The following is an 11956-nucleotide window of genomic DNA, read 5'->3' on the forward strand; positions in this document are numbered from 1 at the left end:
ACTTAGTGCAATTTTCGCCAACTCTCTGACTTAGAGCTATGGAAGTATGGAGCTATGGAGCCACCAGCCACCCAGGCTGGAGCTCTGGAGCTCTGGAGGTATGGAGCTCTGGTGCTATGGAAGTATGGAGCTCTGGTGCTATGGAAGTATGGAGCTATGGAGGTATGGAAGTATGGAGCTATGGAAGTATGGAGCTATGGAGCTCTGGAAGTATGGAGCTATGGAGCTCTGGAGGTATGGAGCCCTGGAGCTATGGAGCCCTGGAGCTATGGAAGTATGGAGCTCTGGTGCTATGGAGCTATGGAGCTCTGGTGCTATGGAGCTATGGAGCTATGGAGCTCTGGAGCTATGGAGCTCTGGAGGTATGGAGCTATGGAGCTATGGAGCTCTGGAGGTATGGAGCTATGGAGCTATGGAAGTATGGAGCTCTGGTGCTATGGAGCTATGGAGCTCTGGTGCTATGGAGGTATGGAGCTATGGAGCTCTGGAGGTATGGAGCTATGGAGCTATGGAAGTATGGAGCTCTGGTGCTATGGAGCTATGGAGCTCTGGTGCTATGGAGCTATGGAGCTCTGGTGCTATGGAGCTATGGAGCTCCTGAAGTATGGAGCTATGGAGCTCTGGAGGTATGGAGCTATGGAGCCCTGGAGCCCTGGAGCTATGGAGCCCTGGAGCTATGGAGCTATGGAGCCCTGGAGCCCTGGAGCTATGGAGCCCTGGTGCTATGGAGCTATGGAGCTCTGGTGCTATGGAGCTATGGAGCTCTGGTGCTATGGAGCTATGGAGCTCTGGTGCTATGGAGCTATGGAGCTCTGGAAGTATGGAGCTATGGAGCTCTGGAGGTATGGAGCTATGGAGCTCTGGAGGTATGGAGCTATGGAGCCCTGGAGCTATGGTGCTATGGAGCTCTGGTGCTATGGAGCTATGGAGCTCTGGTGCTATGGAGCTATGGAGCTCTGGAGGTATGGAGCTCTGGAGGTATGGAGCTCTGGAGGTATGGAGCTTTGGAGCCCTGGAGCTCTGGAGGTATGGAGCTATGGTGCTATGGAGCTCTGAAGCCATGGAGCTCTGGTGCTATGGAGCTATGGAGCTCTGGTGCTATGGAGCTATGGAGGTATGGAGCCACCAGCCAGCACCCTCCGTGGCTGGATCAATGGAAGTGTTTTAGGTACCAGGCAGCCAAAGGGCCGAGGCCTCACGCTCGACCACGCCGGCGCAGAGTTCCAGCCGCTCGGATAAGCTCTGTCACTCACCCGCCGCGCAGCCACCGGTAACGGGGAAATGTCGCCGCCTTGTGGACACGCCGTTGTAAATGAATGGGCTTTCGCACTTAGTGCAATTTTCGCCAACTCTCTGACTTAGAGCTATGGAAGTATGGAGCTATGGAGCCACCAGCCACCCAGGCTGGAGCTCTGGAGCTCTGGAGGTATGGAGCTCTGGTGCTATGGAAGTATGGAGCTCTGGTGCTATGGAAGTATGGAGCTATGGAGGTATGGAAGTATGGAGCTATGGAAGTATGGAGCTATGGAGCTCTGGAAGTATGGAGCTATGGAGCTCTGGAGGTATGGAGCCCTGGAGCTATGGAGCCCTGGAGCTATGGAAGTATGGAGCTCTGGTGCTATGGAGCTATGGAGCTCTGGTGCTATGGAGCTATGGAGCTATGGAGCTCTGGAGCTATGGAGCTCTGGAGGTATGGAGCTATGGAGCTATGGAGCTCTGGAGGTATGGAGCTATGGAGCTATGGAAGTATGGAGCTCTGGTGCTATGGAGCTATGGAGCTCTGGTGCTATGGAGCTATGGAGCTCTGGTGCTATGGAGCTATGGAGCTATGGAGCTCTGGAAGTATGGAGCTCTGGTGCTATGGAGCTATGGAGCTCTGGTGCTATGGAGCTATGGAGCTCTGGTGCTATGGAGCTCTGGTGCTATGGAGCTCTGGTGCTATGGAGCTCTGGAGCTCTGGTGCTATGGAGCTATGGAGCTTTGGAGGTATGGAGCTCTGGAGGTATGGAGCTCTGGAGGTATGGAGCTATGGAGCCCTGGAGCTCTGGAGGTATGGAGCTATGGTGCTATGGAGCTCTGAAGCCATGGAGCTCTGGTGCTATGGAGCTCTGGAGCTCTGGAGGTATGGAGCTCTGGAGGTATGGAGCTATGGAGCCCTGGAGCTCTGGAGGTATGGAGCTATGGTGCTATGGAGCTCTGAAGCCATGGAGCTCTGGTGCTATGGAGCTCTGGAGGTATGGAGCTCTGGAGGTATGGAGCTCTGGAGGTATGGAGCTATGGAGCCCTGGAGCTCTGGAGGTATGGAGCTATGGTGCTATGGAGCTCTGAAGCCATGGAGCTCTGGTGCTATGGAGCTCTGGAGCTCTGGAGGTATGGAGCTCTGGAGGTATGGAGCTCTGGAGGTATGGAGCTATGGAGCCCTGGAGCTCTGGAGGTATGGAGCTATGGTGCTATGGAGCTCTGAAGCCATGGAGCTCTGGTGCTATGGAGCTCTGGAGGTATGGAGCTCTGGAGGTATGGAGCTCTGGAGGTATGGAGCTATGGAGCCCTGGAGCTCTGGAGGTATGGAACTATGGTGCTATGGAGCTCTGAAGCCATGGAGCTCTGGTGCTATGGAGCTCTGGAGGTATGGAGCTCTGGAGGTATGGAGTTCTGGAGGTATGGAGCTATGGAGCCCTGGAGCTCTGGAGGTATGGAGCTATGGTGCTATGGAGCTCTGAAGCCATGGAGCTCTGGTGCTATGGAGCTCTGGAGCTCTGGTGCTATGGAGCTCTGGAGGTATGGAGCTATGGAGCCCTGGAGCTCTGGAGGTATGGAGCTATGGTGCTATGGAGCTCTGAAGCCATGGAGCTCTGGTGCTATGGAGCTCTGGAGCTCTGGAGGTATGGAGCTCTGGAGGTATGGAGCTATGGAGCCCTGGAGCTCTGGAGGTATGGAGCTATGGTGCTATGGAGCTCTGAAGCCATGGAGCTCTGGTGCTATGGAGCTCTGGAGCTCTGGAGGTATGGAGCTCTGGAGGTATGGAGCTATGGAGCCCTGGAGCTCTGGAGGTATGGAGCTATGGTGCTATGGAGCTCTGAAGCCATGGAGCTCTGGTGCTATGGAGCTCTGGAGGTATGGAGCTCTGGAGGTATGGAGCTCTGGAGGTATGGAGCTATGGAGCCCTGGAGCTCTGGAGGTATGGAGCTATGGTGCTATGGAGCTCTGAAGCCATGGAGCTCTGGTGCTATGGAGCTATGGAGCTCTGGTGCTATGGAGCTATGGAGGTATGGAGCCACCAGCCAGCACCCTCCGTGGCTGGATCAATGGAAGTGTTTTAGGTACCAGGCAGCCAAAGGGCCGAGGCCTCACGCTCGACCACGCCGGCGCAGAGTTCCAGCCGCTCGGATAAGCTCTGTCACTCACCCGCCGCGCAGCCACCGGTAACGGGGAAATGTCGCCGCCTTGTGGACACGCCGTTGTAAATGAATGGGCTTTCGCACTTAGTGCAATTTTCGCCAACTCTCTGACTTAGAGCTATGGAAGTATGGAGCTATGGAGCCACCAGCCACCCAGGCTGGAGCTCTGGAGCTCTGGAGGTATGGAGCTCTGGTGCTATGGAAGTATGGAGCTCTGGTGCTATGGAAGTATGGAGCTATGGAGGTATGGAAGTATGGAGCTATGGAAGTATGGAGCTATGGAGCTCTGGAAGTATGGAGCTATGGAGCTCTGGAGGTATGGAGCCCTGGAGCTATGGAGCCCTGGAGCTATGGAAGTATGGAGCTCTGGTGCTATGGAGCTATGGAGCTCTGGTGCTATGGAGCTATGGAGCTATGGAGCTCTGGAGCTATGGAGCTCTGGAGGTATGGAGCTATGGAGCTATGGAGCTCTGGAGGTATGGAGCTATGGAGCTATGGAAGTATGGAGCTCTGGTGCTATGGAGCTATGGAGCTCTGGTGCTATGGAGCTATGGAGCTCTGGTGCTATGGAGCTATGGAGCTATGGAGCTCTGGAAGTATGGAGCTCTGGTGCTATGGAGCTATGGAGCTCTGGTGCTATGGAGCTATGGAGCTCTGGTGCTATGGAGCTCTGGTGCTATGGAGCTCTGGTGCTATGGAGCTATGGAGCTCTGGTGCTATGGAGCTCTGGAGGTATGGAGCTCTGGAGGTATGGAGCTCTGGAGGTATGGAGCTATGGAGCCCTGGAGCTATGGAGCTATGGAGCTCTGGTGCTATGGAGCTATGGAGCTCTGGTGCTATGGAGCTCTGGTGCTATGGAGCTCTGGTGCTATGGAGCTATGGAGCTCTGGTGCTATGGAGCTATGGAGCTCTGGAGGTATGGAGCTCTGGAGGTATGGAGCTCTGGAGGTATGGAGCTATGGAGCCCTGGAGCTCTGGAGGTATGGAGCTATGGTGCTATGGAGCTCTGAAGCCATGGAGCTCTGGTGCTATGGAGCTCTGGAGCTCTGGAGGTATGGAGCTCTGGAGGTATGGAGCTATGGAGCCCTGGAGCTCTGGAGGTATGGAGCTATGGTGCTATGGAGCTCTGAAGCCATGGAGCTCTGGTGCTATGGAGCTCTGGAGCTCTGGAGGTATGGAGCTCTGGAGGTATGGAGCTCTGGAGGTATGGAGCTATGGAGCCCTGGAGCTCTGGAGGTATGGAGCTATGGTGCTATGGAGCTCTGAAGCCATGGAGCTCTGGTGCTATGGAGCTCTGGAGGTATGGAGCTCTGGAGGTATGGAGCTCTGGAGGTATGGAGCTATGGAGCCCTGGAGCTCTGGAGGTATGGAGCTATGGTGCTATGGAGCTCTGAAGCCATGGAGCTCTGGTGCTATGGAGCTCTGGAGGTATGGAGCTCTGGAGGTATGGAGCTCTGGAGGTATGGAGCTATGGAGCCCTGGAGCTCTGGAGGTATGGAGCTATGGTGCTATGGAGCTCTGAAGCCATGGAGCTCTGGTGCTATGGAGCTATGGAGCTCTGGTGCTATGGAGCTATGGAGGTATGGAGCCACCAGCCAGCACCCTCCGTGGCTGGATCAATGGAAGTGTTTTAGGTACCAGGCAGCCAAAGGGCCGAGGCCTCACGCTCGACCACGCCGGCGCAGAGTTCCAGCCGCTCGGATAAGCTCTGTCACTCACCCGCCGCGCAGCCACCGGTAACGGGGAAATGTCGCCGCCTGGCGGACACGCCGTTGTAAATGAATGGGCTTTCGCACTTAGTGCAATTTTCGCCAACTCTCTGACTTAGAGCTATGGAGGTATGGAGCTATGGAGCCACCAGCCACCCAGGCTGGAGCTATGGAGCTCTGGAGGTATGGAGCTCAGGTGCTATGGAAGTATGGAGCTATGGAGCTATGGAAGTATGGAGCTATGGAGCTATGGAGCTCTGGAAGTATGGAGCTATGGAGCTCTGGAGGTATGGAGCTATGGAGCCCTGGAGCCCTGGAGCTATGGAGCTCTGGTGCTATGGAGGTATGGAGCTCTGGAGGTATGGAGCTCTGGAGGTATGGAGCTATGGAGCTATGGAGCCCTGGAGCTATGGAGCTATGGAGCCCTGGAGCTATGGAGCTATGGAGCCCTGGAGCTATGGAGCTATGGAGCTCTGGTGCTATGGAGCTATGGAGCTCTGGTGCTATGGAGCTATGGAGCTCTGGTGCTATGGAGCTATGGAGCTCTGGTGCTATGGAGCTATGGAGCTCTGGAAGTATGGAGCTATGGAGCTCTGGAGGTATGGAGCTATGGAGCCCTGGAGCTATGGAGCCCTGGAGCTATGGAAGTATGGAGCTCTGGTGCTATGGAGCTATGGAGCTCTGGTGCTATGGAGCTATGGAGCTCTGGAGCTATGGAGCTCTGGAGGTATGGAGCTATGGAGCTATGGAGCTCTGGAGGTATGGAGCTATGGAGCTATGGAAGTATGGAGCTCTGGTGCTATGGAGCTATGGAGCTCTGGTGCTATGGAGCTATGGAGCTCTGGTGCTATGGAGCTATGGAGCTATGGAGCTCTGGAAGTATGGAGCTCTGGTGCTATGGAGCTATGGAGCTCTGGTGCTATGGAGCTATGGAGCTCTGGTGCTATGGAGCTATGGAGCTCTGGTGCTATGGAGCTCTGGTGCTATGGAGCTCTGGTGCTATGGAGCTATGGAGCTCTGGTGCTATGGAGCTATGGAGCTCTGGAGGTATGGAGCTCTGGAGGTATGGAGCTCTGGAGGTATGGAGCTTTGGAGCCCTGGAGCTCTGGAGGTATGGAGCTATGGTGCTATGGAGCTCTGAAGCCATGGAGCTCTGGTGCTATGGAGCTCTGGAGCTCTGGAGGTATGGAGCTCTGGAGGTATGGAGCTATGGAGCCCTGGAGCTCTGGAAGTATGGAGCTATGGTGCTATGAAGCTCTGAAGCCATGGAGCTCTGGTGCTATGGAGCTCTGGAGCTCTGGAGGTATGGAGCTCTGGAGGTATGGAGCTATGGAGCTCTGGAGCTCTGGAGGTATGGAGCTATGGTGCTATGGAGCTCTGAAGCCATGGAGCTCTGGTGCTATGGAGCTCTGGAGCTCTGGAGGTATGGAGCTCTGGAGGTATGGAGCTCTGGAGGTATGGAGCTATGGAGCCCTGGAGCTCTGGAGGTATGGAGCTATGGTGCTATGGAGCTCTGAAGCCATGGAGCTCTGGTGCTATGGAGCTCTGGAGGTATGGAGCTCTGGAGGTATGGAGCTCTGGAGGTATGGAGCTATGGAGCCCTGGAGCTCTGGAGGTATGGAGCTATGGTGCTATGGAGCTCTGAAGCCATGGAGCTCTGGTGCTATGGAGCTCTGGAGGTATGGAGCTCTGGAGGTATGGAGCTCTGGAGGTATGGAGCTATGGAGCCCTGGAGCTCTGGAGGTATGGAGCTATGGTGCTATGGAGCTCTGAAGCCATGGAGCTCTGGTGCTATGGAGCTCTGGAGGTATGGAGCTCTGGAGGTATGGAGCTCTGGAGGTATGGAGCTATGGAGCCCTGGAGCTCTGGAGGTATGGAGCTATGGTGCTATGGAGCTCTGAAGCCATGGAGCTCTGGTGCTATGGAGCTATGGAGCTCTGGTGCTATGGAGCTATGGAGGTATGGAGCCACCAGCCAGCACCCTCCGTGGCTGGATCAATGGAAGTGTTTTAGGTACCAGGCAGCCAAAGGGCCGAGGCCTCACGCTCGACCACGCCGGCGCAGAGTTCCAGCCGCTCGGATAAGCTCTGTCACTCACCCGCCGCGCAGCCACCGGTAACGGGGAAATGTCGCCGCCTTGTGGACACGCCGTTGTAAATGAATGGGCTTTCGCACTTAGTGCAATTTTCGCCAACTCTCTGACTTAGAGCTATGGAAGTATGGAGCTATGGAGCCACCAGCCACCCAGGCTGGAGCTCTGGAGCTCTGGAGGTATGGAGCTCTGGTGCTATGGAAGTATGGAGCTCTGGTGCTATGGAAGTATGGAGCTATGGAGGTATGGAAGTATGGAGCTATGGAAGTATGGAGCTATGGAGCTCTGGAAGTATGGAGCTATGGAGCTCTGGAGGTATGGAGCCCTGGAGCTATGGAGCCCTGGAGCTATGGAAGTATGGAGCTCTGGTGCTATGGAGCTATGGAGCTCTGGTGCTATGGAGCTATGGAGCTATGGAGCTCTGGAGCTATGGAGCTCTGGAGGTATGGAGCTATGGAGCTATGGAGCTCTGGAGGTATGGAGCTATGGAGCTATGGAAGTATGGAGCTCTGGTGCTATGGAGCTATGGAGCTCTGGTGCTATGGAGCTATGGAGCTCTGGTGCTATGGAGCTATGGAGCTATGGAGCTCTGGAAGTATGGAACTCTGGTGCTATGGAGCTATGGAGCTCTGGTGCTATGGAGCTATGGAGCTCTGGTGCTATGGAGCTCTGGTGCTATGGAGCTCTGGTGCTATGGAGCTATGGAGCTCTGGTGCTATGGAGCTCTGGAGGTATGGAGCTCTGGAGGTATGGAGCTCTGTAGGTATGGAGCTATGGAGCCCTGGAGCTCTGGAGGTATGGAGCTATGGTGCTATGGAGCTCTGAAGCCATGGAGCTCTGGTGCTATGGAGCTATGGAGCTCTGGTGCTATGGAGCTATGGAGCTATGGAGCTCTGGAAGTATGGAGCTCTGGTGCTATGGAGCTATGGAGCTCTGGTGCTATGGAGCTATGGAGCTCTGGTGCTATGGAGCTATGGAGCTCTGGTGCTATGGAGCTCTGGTGCTATGGAGCTCTGGTGCTATGGAGCTATGGAGCTCTGGTGCTATGGAGCTATGGAGCTCTGGAGGTATGGAGCTCTGGAGGTATGGAGCTCTGGAGGTATGGAGCTATGGAGCCCTGGAGCTCTGGAGGTATGGAGCTATGGTGCTATGGAGCTCTGAAGCCATGGAGCTCTGGTGCTATGGAGCTCTGGAGCTCTGGAGGTATGGAGCTCTGGAGGTATGGAGCTATGGAGCCCTGGAGCTCTGGAGGTATGGAGCTATGGTGCTATGGAGCTCTGAAGCCATGGAGCTCTGGTGCTATGGAGCTCTGGAGCTCTGGAGGTATGGAGCTCTGGAGGTATGGAGCTCTGGAGGTATGGAGCTATGGAGCCCTGGAGCTCTGGAGGTATGGAGCTATGGTGCTATGGAGCTCTGAAGCCATGGAGCTCTGGTGCTATGGAGCTCTGGAGGTATGGAGCTCTGGAGGTATGGAGCTCTGGAGGTATGGAGCTATGGAGCCCTGGAGCTCTGGAGGTATGGAGCTATGGTGCTATGGAGCTCTGAAGCCATGGAGCTCTGGTGCTATGGAGCTATGGAGCTCTGGTGCTATGGAGCTATGGAGGTATGGAGCCACCAGCCAGCACCCTCCGTGGCTGGATCAATGGAAGTGTTTTAGGTACCAGGCAGCCAAAGGGCCGAGGCCTCACGCTCGACCACGCCGGCGCAGAGTTCCAGCCGCTCGGATAAGCTCTGTCACTCACCCGCCGCGCAGCCACCGGTAACGGGGAAATGTCGCCGCCTTGTGGACACGCCGTTGTAAATGAATGGGCTTTCGCACTTAGTGCAATTTTCGCCAACTCTCTGACTTAGAGCTATGGAAGTATGGAGCTATGGAGCCACCAGCCACCCAGGCTGGAGCTCTGGAGCTCTGGAGGTATGGAGCTCTGGTGCTATGGAAGTATGGAGCTCTGGTGCTATGGAAGTATGGAGCTATGGAGGTATGGAAGTATGGAGCTATGGAAGTATGGAGCTATGGAGCTCTGGAAGTATGGAGCTATGGAGCTCTGGAGGTATGGAGCCCTGGAGCTATGGAGCCCTGGAGCTATGGAAGTATGGAGCTCTGGTGCTATGGAGCTATGGAGCTCTGGTGCTATGGAGCTATGGAGCTATGGAGCTCTGGAGCTATGGAGCTCTGGAGGTATGGAGCTATGGAGCTATGGAGCTATGGAGCTCTGGAGGTATGGAGCTATGGAGCTATGGAAGTATGGAGCTCTGGTGCTATGGAGCTATGGAGCTCTGGTGCTATGGAGCTATGGAGCTCTGGTGCTATGGAGCTATGGAGCTATGGAGCTCTGGAAGTATGGAGCTCTGGTGCTATGGAGCTATGGTGCTATGGAGCTCTGGTGCTATGGAGCTATGGAGCTCTGGTGCTATGGAGCTATGGAGCTCTGGAGGTATGGAGCTCTGGAGGTATGGAGCTCTGGAGGTATGGAGCTATGGAGCCCTGGAGCTCTGGAGGTATGGAGCTATGGTGCTATGGAGCTCTGAAGCCATGGAGCTCTGGTGCTATGGAGCTCTGGAGCTCTGGAGGTATGGAGCTCTGGAGGTATGGAGCTATGGAGCCCTGGAGCTCTGGAGGTATGGAGCTATGGTGCTATGGAGCTCTGAAGCCATGGAGCTCTGGTGCTATGGAGCTCTGGAGCTCTGGAGGTATGGAGCTCTGGAGGTATGGAGCTATGGAGCCCTGGAGCTCTGGAGGTATGGAGCTATGGTGCTATGGAGCTCTGAAGCCATGGAGCTCTGGTGCTATGGAGCTCTGGAGGTATGGAGCTCTGGAGGTATGGAGCTCTGGAGGTATGGAGCTATGGAGCCCTGGAGCTCTGGAGGTATGGAGCTATGGTGCTATGGAGCTCTGAAGCCATGGAGCTCTGGTGCTATGGAGCTCTGGAGGTATGGAGCTCTGGAGGTATGGAGCTCTGGAGGTATGGAGCTATGGAGCCCTGGAGCTCTGGAGGTATGGAGCTCTGGTGCTATGGAGCTATGGAGCTCTGGTGCTATGGAGCTATGGAGCTCTGGTGCTATGGAGCTATGGAGCTCTGGTGCTATGGAGCTATGGAGCTATGGAGCTCTGGAAGTATGGAGCTCTGGTGCTATGGAGCTATGGAGCTCTGGTGCTATGGAGCTATGGAGCTCTGGTGCTATGGAGCTCTGGTGCTATGGAGCTCTGGTGCTATGGAGCTATGGAGCTCTGGTGCTATGGAGCTATGGAGCTCTGGTGCTATGGAGCTATGGAGCTCTGGTGCTATGGAGCTATGGAGCTCTGGTGCTATGGAGCTCTGGAGCTCTGGTGCTATGGAGCTATGGAGCTCTGGTGCTATGGAGCTATGGAGCTCTGGTGCTATGGAGCTATGGAGCTCTGGTGCTATGGAGCTCTGGAGCTCTGGAGGTATGGAGCTATGGAGGTATGGAGCCACCAGCCAGCACCCTCCGTGGCTGGATCAATGGAAGTGGTTTAGGTACCAGGCAGCCAAAGGGCCGAGGCCTCACGCTCGACCACGCCGGCGCAGAGTTCCAGCCGCTCGGATAAGCTCTGTCACTCACCCGCCGCGCAGCCACCGGTAACGGGGAAATGTCGCCGCCTGGCGGACACGCCGTTGTAAATGAATGGGCTTTCGCACTTAGTGCAATTTTAGCCAACTCCGTGGCTGCAAGTATGGAAGTATGGAGCTATGGAGCCACCAGCCAGCACCCTCCGCGGCTGGAGCTATGGAAGTATGGAGCTATGGAGCTATGGAGCTATGGAAGTATGGAGCTATGGAAGTCTGGAGCTATGGAGCTCTGGGGCTATGGAAGTATGGAGCTCCGGGGCTATGGAAGTATGGAGCTATGGAGCTCCGGGGCTATGGAGCTATGGAGCTCCGGGGCTATGGAGCTCCGGGGCTATGGAGCTATGGAGCTCCGGGGCTATGGAGCTCCGGGGCTATGGAGCTATGGAGCTCCGGGGCTATGGAGCTCCGGGGCTATGGAGCTATGGAGCTCCGGGGCTATGGAGCTCCGGGGCTATGGAGCTCCGGGGCTATGGAGCTCCGGGGCTATGGAGCTATGGAGCTCCGGGGCTATGGAGCTCCGGGGCTATGGAGCTATGGAGCTCCGGGGCTATGGAGCTATGGAGCTCCGGGGCTATGGAGCTCTGGAGCTATGGAAGTATGGATGATCCAGCACCCTCCGTGGCTGGGGCCGGTGAACTCGGCACCCGCCGGAGGCGGGTGCCTCGGTGACCGCTGTCGCTTGGGGCCAGTGAACTCGGCACCCGCCTTCGGCGGGTGCCTCGGTGACCGGTTGTCGCTTGGGGCCAGTGAACTCGGCACCCGCCTTCGGCGGGTGCCTCGGTGACCGGTTGTCGCTTGGGGCCGGTGAACTCGGCACCCGCCTTCGGCGGGTGCCTCGGTGACCGGTTGTCGCTTGGGGCCGGTGAACTCGGCACCCGCCTTCGGCGGGTGCCTCGGTGACCGGTTGTCGCTTGGGGCCGGTGAACTCGGCACCCGCCTTCGGCGGGTGCCTCGGTGTCGGTCGGGGTTGGTGCTTGGGGACCGGCTTCGCTTCTGGAAGTCTGGGGGAGGAGGTCTGGTGGTGGTGGCCGACGTTGATGGTGGTGGGGCGGGAAGAAGAAGGTTGTAGTCCCCAGCCCGCCGCATAGGAAAATTTTAGGTACCAGGAGTGGATTTTTTTTTGCACCGGCGGTTAGGGGCCGACGCCTTGGTTTGGTGTCCGGGGAA

This window comes from Syngnathus leptorhynchus, unplaced genomic scaffold (genome assembly GCF_054491065.1).
Source record: "Syngnathus leptorhynchus isolate UIUO unplaced genomic scaffold, UIUO_Slep HiC_scaffold_53, whole genome shotgun sequence".
In the NCBI taxonomy this organism is placed as follows: domain Eukaryota; kingdom Metazoa; phylum Chordata; class Actinopteri; order Syngnathiformes; family Syngnathidae; genus Syngnathus; species Syngnathus leptorhynchus.